The sequence below is a fragment of the Lampetra planeri genome, chromosome 61 (assembly GCF_965212315.1).
Source record: "Lampetra planeri chromosome 61, kcLamPlan1.2.h2, whole genome shotgun sequence".
Classification (NCBI taxonomy): domain Eukaryota; kingdom Metazoa; phylum Chordata; class Hyperoartia; order Petromyzontiformes; family Petromyzontidae; genus Lampetra; species Lampetra planeri.
The window spans coordinates 1,410,861-1,427,973 of record NC_136167.1 but is presented as its reverse complement, the minus strand read 5'-3'; the positions used below and the strand labels follow the sequence as shown (position 1 = coordinate 1,427,973).

The 17,113-nt window shown below is 47.9% G+C and overlaps 1 long non-coding RNA gene across 1 annotated transcript; it reads left to right on the top strand.

Annotated features, from left to right (window-relative positions):
- Positions 1-3,269: 3,269 nt before the first annotated feature.
- LOC144736532 (uncharacterized) lies at positions 3,270-9,708 on the top strand. The gene is made up of 3 exons (XR_013588771.1): positions 3,270-3,395; positions 8,998-9,078; positions 9,453-9,708. It is a non-coding gene; the product is annotated as an uncharacterized LOC144736532 (long non-coding RNA).
- The last annotated feature ends 7,405 nt before the right edge of the window (positions 9,709-17,113 follow it).

Sequence of the window (17,113 nt, the reverse complement as noted above, 5' to 3'; positions counted from 1 at the left end):
CGTAAGTGGGGGTATGCGGGGGGGGGTGGTGTTCGTAAGTGGGGGTATGCGGGGGAGTGGTGTTCGTAAGTGGGGGTATGAGGGGGGGGGTGTTCGTAAGTGGGGGGTTTGCGGGGGGGGGGGGGTGGTGTTCGTAAGTGGGGGACCGCCCACCACCACGAGCGCGATGACGTCACCACACACGTGGGCGCCCGCCAACCCGAGCGCGATGACGTCACCACGCACGGGGGCGCCCGCCAACCCGAGCGCGATGACGTCACCACACGGGGGCGCCCACCAACCCGAGCGCGATGACGTCATCACGCACGGGGGCGCCCCAACCAGACCCCCCCCGCCCACGTGACCAGCCCCCCCCGCCCACGTGACCAGCTCCTCCCCATCTGCCCACGTTACCATTCCCTCCCCTACCCCGCCCACGTGACCAGCCCCCCCCCCGCCCACGTGACCAGCCCCCCCCCGCCCACGTTACCAGCCCCCCCCCCGCCCACGTAACCAGCCCCTCCCCCCCCCGCGCGATGACGTCACCACGCACGGGGGCGCCTATCTACCTGAGCGCGATGACGTCAGCACGCACGGGGGCGCCCACCAAACCGAGCGCGATGACGTCACCACGCACGGCTGCGCCCACCAACCCAAGCGCGATGACGTCACCACGCACGGGGCGCCCACCAAACCGAGCGCGATGACGTCACCACGCACGGGGGCGCCCACCAAACCGAGCGCGATGACGTCAGCACGCACGGGGGAGCCCGCCAACCCGAGCACGATGACGTCAGCACGCACGGGGGCGCCCACGAACCCGAGCGCGATGACGTCACCACGCGCGTGGGCGCCCTAAACAACCCCTCCCCCTCCCCCAGCCCACGTGACCAGCCCCGCCCCTCCCGCAGCCCACGTGACCAGCCCCGCCCCTCCCTCAGCCCACGTGACCAGCCCCGCCCCTCCCCCTCTCCCAGCCCACGTGACCAGCCCCGCCCCTCCCCCAGCCCACGTGACCAGCCCCGCCCCTCCCCCAGCCCACGTGACCAGCCCCGCCCCCCTCCCCCAGCCCACGTGACCAGCCCCGCCCCTCCCCCTCCCCCAGCCCACGTGACCAGCCCCGCCCCTCCCCCTCCCCCAGCCCACGTGACCAGCCCCGCCCCCTCCCCCAGCCCACGTGACCAGCCCCGCCCCTCCCCCTCCCCCAGCCCACGTGACCAGCCCCGCCCCTCCCCCAGCCCACGTGACCAGCCCCGCCCCTCCCCCAGCCCACGTGACCAGCCCCGCCCCCCTCCCCCAGCCCACGTGACCAGCCCCGCCCCTCCCCCTCCCCCAGCCCACGTGACCAGCCCCGCCCCCTCCCCCAGCCCACGTGACCAGCCCCGCCCCTCCCCCTCCCCCAGCCCACGTGACCAGCCCCGCCCCTCCCCCTCCCCCAGCCCACGTGACCAGCCCCGCCCCTCCCCCAGCCCACGTGACCAGCCCCGCCCCTCCCCCTCCCCCAGCCCACGTGACCAGCCCCACCCCTCCCCCAGCCCACGTGACCAGCCCCCCCCCACCCACGTGACCAGCCCCCCCCCCACCCCCCCCCACCCACGTGACCAGCCCCTCCCCCCCACGTGACCAGCCCCGCCCCTCCCCCAGCCCACGTGACCAGCCCCGCCCCTCCCCCAGCCCACGTGACCAGCCCCGCCCCTCCCCCACCCACGTGACCAGCCCCCCCACGCTGCTGCGGGTTGGCTGCAATGAAGCCGTGAAGACACCGAACAGTTCCACTGCTACAATTAGCGCGCTGAGGCGCTGCAGTTGCACTATGTGTCCACACGGTGGCGCTGCAGCAACCATGTTAAATTTCGATTTAAAGCTTTCGTGACTGCAGCAGGGATTCATCTTCTTTCTTCTTTCGGTAAAGTCGTCGCGTAGAAGGGAAGTAATAAAATAATATAAATAAAACATAATAAACGTCGTGAGAATTATTTTATTATGTTTTATTTGTATTATTTTATTACTTCCCTTCTACGTGACTTTACCGAAAGAACCAAGAAGAAGCAACCATGTTGGTCAAGTTATTTCAGCGAATTTTCATTTTGCTTTTTGGTTCTTTCGGTAAAGTAACGTAGAAAGGAAATAAATTAAATAATAGAATAGGACGTTTCGATTGCAACACAAGCAATCGTCATCAGGTAGAAAACAAACAGTAAATCTTCTTGGTTCTTTCGGTAAAGTCACGTAGAAGGGAAATAATAAAATAATAAAAATTAAACATAATAAAATACAATTCTCACGACGTTTCCCTGTCCCCAGACGACCTGCTTGTCAGTTTTGATGTGGTTTCCTTATTCACCAAAGTTCCTGTACCTGATACCATCGCAATCATTGAAGACTTGGTTCATCAAAGCCTGAATGCTGGGGTACCCCCCCTGGTGAGACACTGCTTAACCAATACATACTTCACCTGGAATGGAACTTTCTACAAGAAAACTGAGGGCACCCCAATGGGCTCCCCCCTATCTCCGGTTGTAGCCAACGTCTTCATGGAGAAATTTGAGACTGACGCCATCCAGACTGCCACTCTACGCCCGACCTTGTGGAAGAGGTACGTAGATGCCACTTTTGTCATCTGGCCACATGGCCGGCCTGCTCTAGACCAATTCCTCAACCACATAAATTCCATACACCCAGCCATCACACAGTGTACACACACACAGTGTACACACACAATGTACACAGTGTACACACGCAGTGTACACACACACAGTGTACACACACACACAGTGTACATACACACACACAGTGTACATACACACACACAGTGTACATACACACACACAATGTACACGTGTGTACACACTGTCCATGTGTGTGTACACACACAATAATGTCCACATTGTTGAGCTGAGCACACACACCCAAGGGGTCTCTGTTCAAGGGAGGGAGCAATGGAAAATTAATCTTAATCAACTTAAACTCTAATCCCGCTACGTGACGTCACCACTCAGCATGACCTCATCGGCGTGAAACGCCAGGGGGAGGTGTACCTTGCTAGTGACGTCATGTCACCAAAGATTTCACACCAACCCGTCTCAAGGGAGCGTGACGTCACCTCTGCCTGGGTCACTTCCGTTATCTGTTCAAGTACTATCCTTATTTGGGCAAAGCCACACCCACTGACTGGGGGCTCATTAACATAATTTATTCGTGAAAGACGTCACGAGTTCGTTGTGACCGGTTCGGCACCCACAGCCCATCCCTCCACGATTGGGCCAGGCTCATTAACATAATTTATGTAAGTTACAGAGCCGCTCATTGTGGGAGGTGTCTTGTACCCCACAAGTGACGTCATGTCACCTGCTGCTGCAGTGTGACGTCACGAGGTAACGGAAAGTTGACGCTCCGCGCGGGAACTGAAATCTGAGGTGAGAAATTCTCATCGCGGTTGTGGTTGTTGTTGTTGTGGTGGTTGTTGTTGTTGTTGTGGTTGTTGTTGTTTACCGAGGTAGAGCCTCGCTCTCTCTCTCGTAGGGATGTCAATTGAGTAGCAGCGAGCATGGAAGCGATGTCCACTTTGGAACTTTACAACGCGGGGCCTTGCCTCCTGCCCTCGCCTGATGGCGTTCGCTTCAATTCTCTCGCTTAGTTGAGCAATTTCGATTTAAAGCTTTCGTGACTGCAGTGATTCATCTTCTTGGTTCTTTCGGTGAAGTCACGTAGAAGGGAAGTAATAAAATAAAACAATAAAACTATAGAATTTTATTATGTTTTATATCACGTAGAATGGAAATAATAAAATAATATTCCCTTTTATTTTTATTATTTCCATTCTAAGTGACTTTACCGAAAGAATCAAGAAGATAGTTTAGAGACCTGTGGAAGAACGCGATCAGCCAGGCGATGCGTTAGTTCTAGGTGAAGTCACCATGTAGGTAAGAAATGAATACAAATTCATAAAAGTAAAAATAGAAATAAAATATAAACAAATCACGACGTTTCGGAGGCAACACAAGTCTCCGTCATCAGGTGGCACCGTCACAGCCACATTTGCTGTATCAAGTGAGGCGTTTTTATTAATTTAATCTATAATGTAGACTGTAGCCTGGTTATTAAGCTGGGTGAGTGTACTGGCAGTCTATAATGTAGACTGTAGCCTGGTTATTAAGCTGGGTGAGTGTACTGGCAGTCTATAATGTAGACTGTAGCCTAGTTATTAAGCTGGGTGAGTGTACTGGCAGTCTATAATGTAGACTGTAGCCTGGTTATTAAGCTGGGTGAGTGTACTGGCAGTCTATAATGTAGACTGTAGCCTGGTTATTAAGCTGGGTGAGTGTACTGGCAGTCTATAATGTAGACTGTAGCCTGGTTATTAAGCTGGGTGAGTGTACTGGCAGTCTATAATGTAGACTGTAGCCTGGTTATTAAGCTGGGTGAGTGTACTGGCAGTCTATAATGTAGACTGTAGCCTGGTTATTAAGCTGGGTGAGTGTACTGGCAGTCTATAATGTAGACTGTAGCCTGGTTATTAAGCTGGGTGAGTGTACTGGCAGTCTATAATGTAGACTGTAGCCTGGTTATTAAGCTGGGTGAGTGTACTGGCAGTCTATAATGTAGACTGTAGCCTGGTTATTAAGCTGGGTGAGTGTACTGGCAGTCTATAATGTAGACTGTAGCGTGGTTATTAAGCTGGGTGAGTGTACTGGCAGTCTATAATGTAGACTGTAGCCTGGTTATTAAGCTGGGTGAGTGTACTGGCAGTCTATAATGTAGACTGTAGCCTGGTTATTAAGCTGGGTGAGTGTACTGGCAGTCTATAATGTAGACTGTAGCGTGGTTATTAAGCTGGGTGAGTGTACTGGCAGTCTATAATGTAGACTGTAGCCTGGTTATTAAGCTGGGTGAGTGTACTGGCAGTCTATAATGTAGACTGTAGCCTGGTTATTCAGCTGGGTGAGTGTACTGGCAGTCTATAATGTAGACTGTAGCCTGGTTATTAAGCTGGGTGAGTGTACTGGCAGTCTATAATGTAGACTGTAGCGTGGTTATTAAGCTGGGTGAGTGTACTGGCAGTCTATAATGTAGACTGTAGCCTGGTTATTAAGCTGGGTGAGTGTACTGGCAGTCTATAATGTAGACTGTAGCGTGGTTATTAAGCTGGGTGAGTGTACTGGCAGTCTATAATGTAGACTGTAGCCTGGTTATTAAGCTGGGTGAGTGTACTGGCAGTCTATAATGTAGACTGTAGCCTGGTTATTAAGCTGGGTGAGTGTACTGGCAGTCTATAATGTAGACTGTAGCCTGGTTATTAAGCTGGGTGAGTGTACTGGCAGTCTATAATGTAGACTGTAGCCTGGTTATTAAGCTGGGTGAGTGTACTGGCAGTCTATAATGTAGACTGTAGCCTGGTTATTAAGCTGGGTGAGTGTACTGGCAGTCTATAATGTAGACTGTAGCGTGGTTATTAAGCTGGGTGAGTGTACTGGCAGTCTATAATGTAGACTGTAGCCTGGTTATTAAGCTGGGTGAGTGTACTGGCAGTCTATAATGTAGACTGTAGCCTGGTTATTAAGCTGGGTGAGTGTACTGGCAGTCTATAATGTAGACTGTAGCCTGGTTATTAAGCTGGGTGAGTGTACTGGCAGTCTATAATGTAGACTGTAGCCTGGTTATTAAGCTGGGTGAGTGTACTGGCAGTCTATAATGTAGACTGTAGCCTGGTTATTAAGCTGGGTGAGTGTACTGGCAGTCTATAATGTAGACTGTAGCCTGGTTATTAAGCTGGGTGAGTGTACTGGCAGTCTATAATGTAGACTATAATTTTCTGCATCAAGTGAGGCGTGATTTATTATAATTTTATTATTTTATTTCTATTTTTACTTTTATTAATTTTAATTTCATTTTTTACCTACGTGGTGACTTTACCGAAAATACCTAAGAGTACGTGAGTTGGTGTGTTGACCGACTCTCTGTGTTGCATTACATGAAGTGTCTCTCTCTCTCTCTGTGCAGTCACCAAACCTCCAAGTCTCTCATTGACACAAGGCCGTCATTATAACATGTTATAATAAGTATAGTATTATGTTATAATATATAATAATTATAATGTTATAATAAGTATAATATGTTATAATTATTATTAATATTTATTAATTATGTTATAATAAGTATAATATGTCATAATTATAATGTTATAATATGTTATAATAAGTATTATAATCAAATATGCCCCCTCAATATGTTTCTGTAAAAATATTTGTAAATAATAATTGCCATGCTCTGTTAATGAAGACAACAATTTGCTAAACCTCGGCCACGAAATCTGGACTTGTCTTCATATCACAATGCATAGATTCCTGTTTATATGATTGCGTTGTACTTTATGAATCCCTAATCTCTGCCATTACAAGAAAGGTAAAAAAGAAAAAACAGAGCAATGTATTACAATACACTATTAGACATTATTGTATCAAATAAAATAAAGTCCATCCCATGTGTTAGTGAACTTTTTAAAATATTTTAGGGAGGAAATGGCAGGAAAATAGTTTTCAAATTTATATATTTTTCTGGGGGGGGGGACCCCAGACCCCTGGAATATTTGGTCCCCCCCAATGTTGACTCCATGGCTACGGCCTTGCATTGACGTGCTAGTTTCTCTACCCCCCCCCTCTCTCTATTTAAGGCCTCAACACAGAGGCGTTGTTTCTCTGTGTGCCTATGTGTGTCTCTCTCTGTGTGTCTCTGTGTCATCTCTCTCTGTGTGTCTATGTGTGTCTCTCTCTCTCTCTGTGTGTCTCTGTGTCATCTCTCTCTGTGTCTGTGTGTCTCTCTCTGTGTGTCTCTCTGTCATCTCTCTCTGTGTGTCTATGTGTGTGTCTCTCTCTGTGTGTTTTTGTGTCATCTCTCTCTCTCTGCTTAAGTTTTAATTTCCCTTCACCTGGCTCGCTACTTTGTAACTTTGTTTTGTTTTAAATATTCACACAGTTTTTTTTCATTTTTTACCAGGCCACACCCGCTTGAGCTGCTGTACTGCTCTTGTTTCAAAGTGAACACCGCGTGGCGGTGTTCACTCAAGACAAGTGGCAGAGTTCACTCTGGACGTGTGGCGGTGTTCACTCTAGACGCGTGGCGGTGTTCGCTCTAGACGTGTGGCGGTGTTCACTCTAGACGTGTGGCGGTGTTCACTCTAGACGCGTGGCGGTATTCACTCTAGACGTGTGGCGGTATTCACTCTAGACGCGTGGCGGTATTCACTCTCTACATGTGGAGGGGTAACCCGAGGATCGGGAAGGAAATCCACGTGACCACGGGGAGAGAGAGAGAGACACGAAAACTACAAATATACAGCAGGCGTCAGGGTCAGGATGGAACCCACGACTTCCTGTATGCCAGGACAGGTAGTTAACATCTCACCACAGAGAGACACGCAGCCTCGGCTGTGTTGGTTGATCCTCAATGAATTACTTGGTGGAGTGAGGAAGCATTAATACTGAGCAGGTTAAAGGTGGCCAGGCGTGGGTCTGGACACACCACCACCTGTGAACCGTGCCAGTGTGTGACAGTGGTGGAGCCAGTGGGGGTGGGGTGGCACTTGCCCCCCCAACGATCCGATAGAAATCCGTAATTTCGATAGGATCATTGGGGTTTATTAGTAACTAGCTTCACTACCCGGCTTTGCCCGGGACTTGGATTCTTGTCTTGGATTAATTTAATATTCCCTCATAATTCACTGAAAAACCCTGAAAAAATTGATGCTTGCAAGAAAGAAGCCGAAACACTTCAATTTACCTAAATCGGATGTTTTCACTCAAGGAAATTCAACCTGAACCCACTGCTACGTCAGGTCGATTTTTGCCACTCGGGAAGGGAATGACGCGGCGTTCGCTTAGACATTTCAGACAGCATAAGCTGTGAAAATTTCATGACGCCAGAGCTCAGCGTTGGAGAGTTTTTGCTGCTGCACACAAACAAACACGTGTAAGTTCTGCTTTATATTTAAGATGGCAGTTGTACCCGTTCTTCACACGGATTTGTATTGAAACTCCGAGAAGCCATTGACTTCATCGGCCAGGAGCGAAGCGCCACCTAAAATCTCCCGGCACGCTGTGAACAGCTGTAGAAGTACGGCGCGCGAAGAGCCATGTGGTAGGGGGGTAAGCATTGCAGAGCGCTTAGCTCAGGTGTGATGCGGGTTGATGCCACATACGTCATGGTCATTCCCCCCCCCCCCCCCCCCAAAATACAAAAGTCTATTTTTCTTTCCTGAAGGCATCAACACGTTCAGCGAGCACGATGACGATCACACGCGTCGAATGAAAAGCAAGGGACAAGTCCTTTCTTACTAACAACTCCTTTCTCACTAACAACTCCTTACTTACTAACAACTCCTGTCATTTTTCATTGCTGGAGGGGTTTCCCCCCCTGTCTGAAAATCCTGGCTCCACCTCTGAGTGTGTGACAGTGTCAAGTTTGTATTTGCAGTAAAGTCTATTAACTCTATTGAGCACAGAGGTTATATCAAAACAGTAGTTTATTTTAGTTTTCCTCTGGAACTCTTTGTAAGAATGGAGTCAGGAAGTGATCACAGCACACACGTGCAGCAGCTGAAGTCGGAACTGCTCATCCCAGCAATCAAGGACATCTGTGCCTGGCTTCACACCTCTAAGTTGTGATTGAACATTAATTTATGCATTTGTGCATGACACAAATAGTATTATTTTCAACACCCTTTGCTATGTCAGCTGAATTTAGCTTTCATAAACATTCATTTTGAAGCCAAATTGTGTGCTGAGTTTTGGGTTAGCGTTCATTTTGAAGATACGAGGGCTTCCAGGCATGTTTATGACCATTTGGCCTCTCATTGTGTGCCATAACAGCCCGTGTGATGAATTTGGGACACTTTTTTTTATATATCATAAATATATGAATAACTATAGACGTGTAAGTGACGTGTGACTGTGTATATGCATTCCTCTGTGCCTCGATACTGACGTGTAGATGGTGTGGGTATTCTTTTTTGTCTGTCTGCAGCTGTCGCTGCCTCTGCAGAATTGGTCTCATGGAGCAAAGGCACTCGGCGCAGCTTGGTGCAAAAAGGCATCAATGCGACCGGTGTGCATACAGCACGGATCGTCCTGAACATTTGACACGGCACTAGAGAACTCACACAGGAGAGAAACCCTTCAAGTGCAGTGTGTGTGGGAGGGCGTTTGCACATTCATCTGCTCTTGTAACATACCAGAGAACACACACGGGAGAGAAACCCTTCAAGTGCAGTGTGTGTGGGAAGGCGTTTGCACAGTCATCTGCTCTTATAAAACACCAGAGAACACACATAGCAAGGAGGTAATTTTAAGAGCACATTTGAAATACATTTTTGGTACAGATTTGTATTTGGTTACAAGGCAGAGCACATCTAGTAGATGCATTCTCCACAACAACACTCATGAGAATTTTGCTTGATGTCTTATATGTTGGCGAACTAGGACAAGAAATGGTCCTTGCTGATTAACGTCTGGATGTTGACAACCATGGATTGAAGCAAGCCTTGACCGCCTGCGGTGCCCCTCAACCATTTACGGCCTTGGGCCAGGAAAGGCACAAAGAAAATTGCACACGAACGACGCATCCACGCCAACTCCCAATGCTCCGTTTTGAAGTTTTAAAATGAAACAACTTTGAATTGTATTATGTTTTGAATTTTATGATTGTATTTCTTCATTAAAAGCTTATATCATTTTACATCTGGAAGACTTAATTGAAAACGACATTTCGTGTGAATTTTCTCTCGTCGTTAAGTAGATGGCCTTGCCGGGGATTCGGTTCGAATCCCCGGATCGCGGGATTGAGATGAGGCGACACAGAGCTGGCCGTGCCAGAAGACCGCCGTCTGCAGATCGATTCCAACGTGGTCGAACGTCTGTCCCTGCGCCTCCGTCGCTCATGCAGAGGCGCGTAGGGTTATAGCGCCCCCTGCATGAAAACGACGGAAAGTGCAGCATTCATCACAGATTAATTCTAGATTGAAGCTTTCGTGACTGCAAGGATTCATATTCTTAGTTCTTTCTGTAAAGTCACGTAGGTAAAAAATGAAATAAAAATTAAGAATTTTAAGAAAGAACTAAGAATACAGATAGATAAAGTTGTGCGCTTATATAAAAGAACATCGCCAGTGGGTTTTCAAAGTACCTTCGTGTTGCAGAAATCAATTTCGCGTGAGCCCACCGCATGACAACAATGCTCAGCTGTAGCTCACGTGACTTCTGCCGCGACAATGTCTGGATGTTTTCGCCTGAGGACGACCGCTCGTGTTGCGATCGAAACTTCGTCATTTGTTTATTTTACCTACGTGACTTTACCGAAAGAACCAAAGAGTATGAAAGACGTCTTGTCTGCTGATGTTTTTCATGTCCGTGTACATCGATATCCCACATGGCTTACACTACACACCACACACAATGAAATAAATAGAAACTAGAACGACTTCTGGGCATGGGCAAAGATCGAGGAATCTCTTTCAATGGAGCGAGTTCAGCGAGTTCGATTCAACATCTCTGTCCGTCTGTGTCTCTGTTCGCCTCTGTGTGTCTCTCTGCCTGTGTTTTTTAGTCTCTGTGTATCTTTCTCCGTCTCTGTTCCTCTTGTCTGTGTCTGTTCACCTGGTCTTGTCTGTGTGTGTCTATCAGCGTCTATCCAACCGTTGTCAACGATTGTCAGTAGCAGCAGGTGCCCGTTCAACTCCCACGGTTACATGCCACTCAAACTTGCTCCCAACACACAGACAAAGATCGCCCGTATAGCCTGGACAGAATGTTGGGGCAAGTGCTGTTAGCGAGCATCTAACACAAATTAAGTTTGAACCTAACACAAAGACAAAGATCCTCCGTATAGCCTTAACAGACTGTAGGGGCAAGTGCTGTTAGCGAGCACCTATTACGGGTGGGACGGCACACGAGGGGGTGGGTGGCCAGCCCCACACCCGGCCGCCTTTGTCTCCCTTTGTCTCACTTGTGATGCGGAGTAGCCGTCTGCCCCGCATTGTAAGACGCTCCGCAAAGTTCGACGCGCCGCGCCCGACGCCTGCCGCGAGGCGCCCCTCCGCAGGGGACAGGGAGAGCGCGCGGCTCGACACGCGTGGCGATCTGCAGGGGAGACGGCGCGGAGAGAGATCCGCCTCGCCGCAGGCAGCAGGGACCACGCGGCCAAGTGCCTCGCCAGGGCGAAGGGAGAGGAGGAGGAGGCGGCTTTGCCCCACCGGCACCTTCTTCTGGGCGAGCCTCGCGCGAGAAGCCGCGCGGCTGCCACCGCTGCCAACAAAACGACCTCCCGCTCAGGGACCCCGTGGCGGTCGTGGTGTTCGTGGAGCGCATGGCGCAGTCTCCGACTGTCGCTCGCTCCGTCTCTCGGGACTACATATTTGCGTGTGTGTGTGCTATGAACAAGGGTCATTGCCCGAAACGTCACCCAAATGTATATATATAGTTCTACATACATTTCCTTGTAAGGCCACACAGAGTTGTTGGCGAATGCGGCGGCGAGTTGATGTGGCTGATGTTTGTGCACCTGCACTGCCGACACCGCAGCGGCGGCAGCAGCAGCACGAGAGGGTCGGTGTCACTCTGAGCGACCCTGGGAGCCTTGAGAGCACGCGGGAGCACGCGGGAGGCAGCATCCCTCCTGGGCACCGCGCCCGAGACTTGCGTGGGATGGCAGTGGAGGAGTCGCCGTCTACGGGGATGTTGCTGTTGGACTTCTTTCGCTCGCACTGTGCGTAGCCAACCGTGCTAATTGGAGGTCGTTCTAATGTCAGGGCGAGCTCTAGGGTGAGTTACGTCGAGGTTCAGGGTTGAGTGTGGGCTGAGCGCTAGGTTTAGCTGTAGGGTTAGACTCGGGTTTACAATGATCACTGAGACTCACTGAACGAGGGGGCGGGGTGCGGTAGCAGGAGGGGGGGGGTCACCCCCCCTCCTCGCTATCTGTGACTGCGTTCACACGCGGCACTCACTCATTCGGGTAATTGGGGCTTCCAATTAGCGCGCTGCAGTGGCGCTCCAGAGGAACGCGAATGCGGCTCCTCGTGTCGAGGCGGAGGGCGGCGCGAGCGAAACCTCCACGCAGCAGCTTCGGAGAGGGAGAAGGGGGGCGGGGTGGGTGGGGGGGCTCTCAAAGCCGCCACGAGTCTCAGCAACACGAGGAGACGGAGGTGGGGAGAGAGGCCTAGGCGAGCATCCATCAAAGCGACACACAAAGGTGTGGGGTGTGGGCCGCACCGCGCCCGGCCGCCTTTGTCTCCCCCGGTGCGGATGTTCTTCCACGCCGCAGCAGATACTCATTTCAGCTGTCGACTGAAGGGAACGGGACGAAAACAATGAGACGCAATCCGTCTCTGTGTGTCTCCGTGTTATTATTATTTTTGCACACAGATGAGTTGCACACCCCTAGCTGCCAATGCAATTTCGTGGCCTAAAATACAATGTTTCGCTCCGGACGATCGCTGCAAAGTATGATCTGTGTTTTGATTTAATGTGCCGATCTTAAAGGTGCATTGAAAAATGTTGACACTCCGACTGATGCTCCTGCTGTTGTGGAGTGACTCATGCAGCCAGCTATGGCTGCAGGGTTTGGTGGTACATGTTGTGTACGTTGTTTGTTTGTTGTAGTACAGAGTTAGACTGATGGCCTTAATCTAAGTTGTCTTGTGGTTGTTGTTGTTTGACTTGCATCCCACTGGGATTTTTGCACACAGTGTTGGTGTACGGTGCTTTTTCTGCAATATTTTGCTGTCTTTTCTTGGATTTTCTGTTTGCACATAGTCACTTTAAGATGTATTCTTGTTCATGTTTTTGTTTTGTGTTTGTTGCGGTTGCACCCGATTCAAGAGCCGAATGGCTCACAGGGCTATACCTAATAAATAAACTTGAAACTTGAAACTTGAAACTCCCCAGTGGCGATGTTGACACACCGCACCGGGTACTCGTTTGAGGCTGAGTCGACGTAGGGGAGGCTCAGGACCGGCTCAGAAAGTCGTCACTGGCGGTGTTGGCCACGAGCGGGAATGGAACTCGGCTGGTCGGTGCGGAGCGCAGCGCTCACCACGACACTGCCGCTCCCCTTCTGTCAACAAACTTGAACTCTGACCCCGCCCTCTGACGTCACCGCTCAGCGTGACCTCATCGGCGTCAAACGCGAGGGGGAGGTGTGCTTCGCTAGTGACGTCATGTCACCAAGGCATTCGCCCACCTCCTGACGTCACTTCCGCTCGGCCGCAACCGATATCTTTCAATGCCAATCCTTATTTGGACGCCCGGTGACTGGCACCTCATTAACATAATATATTCGTGAAAGCCGTCGCGATGTATTCAGCATCCGCGCCCCATCCCTCCACGTATGGGAGGGGCTCATTAACATAATTGATTTAAGTAAACGATCGACTCGTTGTGCGAGGGGAGTGTCTTGTACCCCGAGAGTGACGTCACGAGGTAACAGGAACTGAAATCCGAGGTGAGAAATTCTCATCGCGGTTGTGGTGGTTGTTGTGGTTGTGGTGGTTGTAGTTGTTGTGGTTGTGGTGGTTGTGGTTGTGGTGGTTGTGGTGGTTGTGGTGGTGGTTGTGGTGGTTGTGGTGGTGGTGGTTGTGGTGGTGGTGGTTGTTGTGGTGGTGGTTGTTGTGGTTGTGGTGGTGGTGGTGGTGGTTGTGGTGGTGGTGGTTGTGTACCGAGGTAGAGCCTCGCTCTCTCTCTCGTAGGGATGTCAATTGAGTAGCAGCGAGCATGGAAGCGATGTCCAGGTTGGAACTTTACAACGCGGGGCCTTGCCTCCTGCCCTCGCCTGATCGCGTTTGCTTCAATTCTCTCGCTTAGTTTAGCAATCTGTGGAAGAACGCAATCAGCCAGGCTATGCGTTAATTGTGTGTTGACCGACTCTGTGTTGCGAACTTTGTTTGATTAAGTGTCTCTCTCTGTGTCCTCTACTGCAGTCACCAAACCTCAAAATCTCTCATTGACACAAGGCCCTAATTGTAATATGGTATAATAATTATAATGCACTAAAAACCGAAAAATACCAAAAAAACTAAAGAAAACGAAAAAAACACTATAAATAAAAAAAAACTGAAAAAATACCGCAAAACCATAAAAAAATTGTGTAAATACCCCAAATGCACTAACAACTGAAAAATTTACCCAAAAACCACTTAAAACCGAAAAATACCAAAAAAAAAACGAAAAAAACACTATAAATAAAAATTAAAACTGAAAAATTACCGCAAAACCATAAAAAATTAGGTAATTACCCCAAAACCACTAACAACTGAAAAAATTACCCCAAAACCACTAAAAACCGAAAAATACCAAAAAACTTTTAAAAAAACACGAAGAACCGAAATAAAACGAAAAAAAAACTATATGTAAAAAACTGAAAAAATACCGCAAAACCGTTAAAAAATGGGTACATACCCCAAAACCACTAAGAACTGAAAAACTGACCCCAAAACTACAAAAATCGAAAAATACCCAAAAACACGAAAAAACTAAATTAAACGAAACAAAACTATACATAAAAATAAAAAACTGAAAAATATCGCAAAACCATTAAAAATTTGATAAATACCCCAAAACCACTAACAATTGAAAAAATTACCCCAAAACCACTAAAAACCGAAAAATACCAAAAACACGAAAAAACTAAATAAAACGAAAAAATATATAAATAAAAATAAAAAACTGACAAAAATACCGCTAAACTATTACAAATTGGGTAAATACCCCAAAACCACTAACAACTGAAAAAATTACCCCAAAACCACTAAAAACCAAAAAATTCCAAAGAAACTAAAAAACTAAAAACCCATAAAAGCCCAAAACCCCCCAAAAAACCTTAAAAACCCTATAAAACCCTAAAACCACAAAAAAACCTATAAACCCTAATAAACCCCTAAACACGTAAAAAAACCCTAAAAACCCTAAAAGACCCCAATAAACCTTAAAAACCCTTAAACCCTAAAAAAACCTTAAAAAACACCCTAATACACCCCAAAAACCCAAAAAGACCATAAAAAAACATAACCCTTAAAACCCCCTAAAAGCCTAAAAACCCCAAAAAACCCAAAACACAAAAGAAAATCCCTAAACAAAAGCCTAAAAAACCTTAAAAACCCTAAAAGACCCCAATAAACTCTAAAAACCCCCAAAAAACGTAAAAAAGCTTCTCCCCCCCCACGTGACCAGCCCCCCCCCACCCACGTGACCAGCCCCTCCCCACCCAGCCCCTCCCCTTCCCACCCAGCCCTTCCCCACCCTCCCCACCCAGCACCTCCCCACCCAGCCCCTCCCTGCACAACGGACGGACGGACGGACACAATAATCCCCTGTGGGCTGGTGTAACCAGGAGGTTCCAACCAGTATAACTTGTGCTACCTGCGGCAATGTCAAGGTTGCTGTCCTGGCTTCCATTGCTGCCACCAAAATCCAGCAGCTCATCTTCCCTCCCAAGATCCATCAAGTCGTGATTCTGCAGCTGGGCCGACGCCGCTCTTGTGATTGCACCTGTTGACAACGGACCACCTGCTTGCAATCTCTGCCTGACATGAGCCACATCTGCAGACAGATCCCCACTGGAGTGGTTCCGGCGATAGGGAGGCAACAGACTGTAGGGGCAAGTGCTGTTAGCGAGCACCTATTAAGGAGGGGGCGGCACACGAGGGGGTGGGTGGCCAGCACCACGCCCGGCCGCAAAAGAAAATCCCTAAACAAAAGCCTAAAAAACCTTAAAAACCCTAAAAGACCCTAAGAAACTCTAAAAACCACAAAAAAACGTAAAAAACCCTAAAAACCATAAAAGACCCCAAAAAACCTAAAAAACCCTAAATACGTAAAAAACCTAAAAACCCTAAAAGACCCCAAGAAACCCTAAAAACCCTAAAAAAACACCATGAAAGACCATAAAAAAACATACAGAACCCTAAAAACCACTAAAAGCCCAAGAAACCCAAAAAAACCCAAAACACAAGAAAAACCCTAAGAAAGCCTAACAAAATCCCTAAAAGACTCCAAAAAACCCTAAAAAAACCTAAAAACCCCTAAAACCCCAAAACCCCCCAAAAAACCTTAAAAGACCATAAAAACCATAAAAAGCCCTCAAAAACCCTAAAATCACAAAACACCCTTTAAAACCCCCTATAAAACCCTAAAACCCCCAAAAATCATTTAAAACCCCTATAAATCCCCATAAAACCCTAAAAACCCTAATACCTCTTAAAAAATCCCTAAAAGCCCAGAAAAACCATTTAAACCCCCTATTTAACCTTAAAAACCATAAAAGACCTAAAAAAACCCAAAAACGCTAAAAAACCATAAAGGACCATAAAAACCGTAAAACGCCCCAAAAAAACCAAAAAACTAAATAAGCTTAAAAATCCTAAAAAACCCCAAAAAACCCCAAAAACCCAAAAAAACCCTTAAAACTTAAATAAAACCCTTTAAAAACCCTTAAACCCCTAAAAATCCTAAAAAAACCATAAGAAACCACTCACATCCCTAAAGCCCCAAAAACCCCAAAAAACCTAAAAAAAAAGACCTTAAAAACCCTAAAAACCCTAAAAGACCCCAAAAACACCTTTTAAAAACCGATAAAAACCCAACAACGCCCAAAACCCCAAAAAAACCCTAAAAGATAAAAAAACCCTAAAAAACCATAAGAAACCCTAAAACCCCCCCCCAAAAAAATAAAAACCCCCAAAAATTCTAAAACCCCCAAAACCCCTAAAAGACCCCCAAAAAATCCCTAAAAGACCCCAAAACCCTTCAAAAACCCTAAAAGACCCAAAAAAACACAAAAAACCCTAATACCCCAAAAAAACCCTAAAAAACCCTATAAAACCCTAAAAACCTTTAAAACCCTAAAAGACTCCAAAAACCCCTATAAAACCCTAAAAAACACAAAAAACCCTAAAAGACCCCAAAAACCCAAAAAAACATTAAAAACCCAAAACCCCTAAAAGACCCCAACAATCCCTAAAAAACCCTAAAAACCCTAAAAACCCTAAAAGACCCCTAAACACCATAAAAAAACCTAAAAACCCCTAAATCCCCAAAAACCCTAAAACCCCCCAAAAACCCTAAAATACCCAAAAAACCCTAAAAAAACCTAA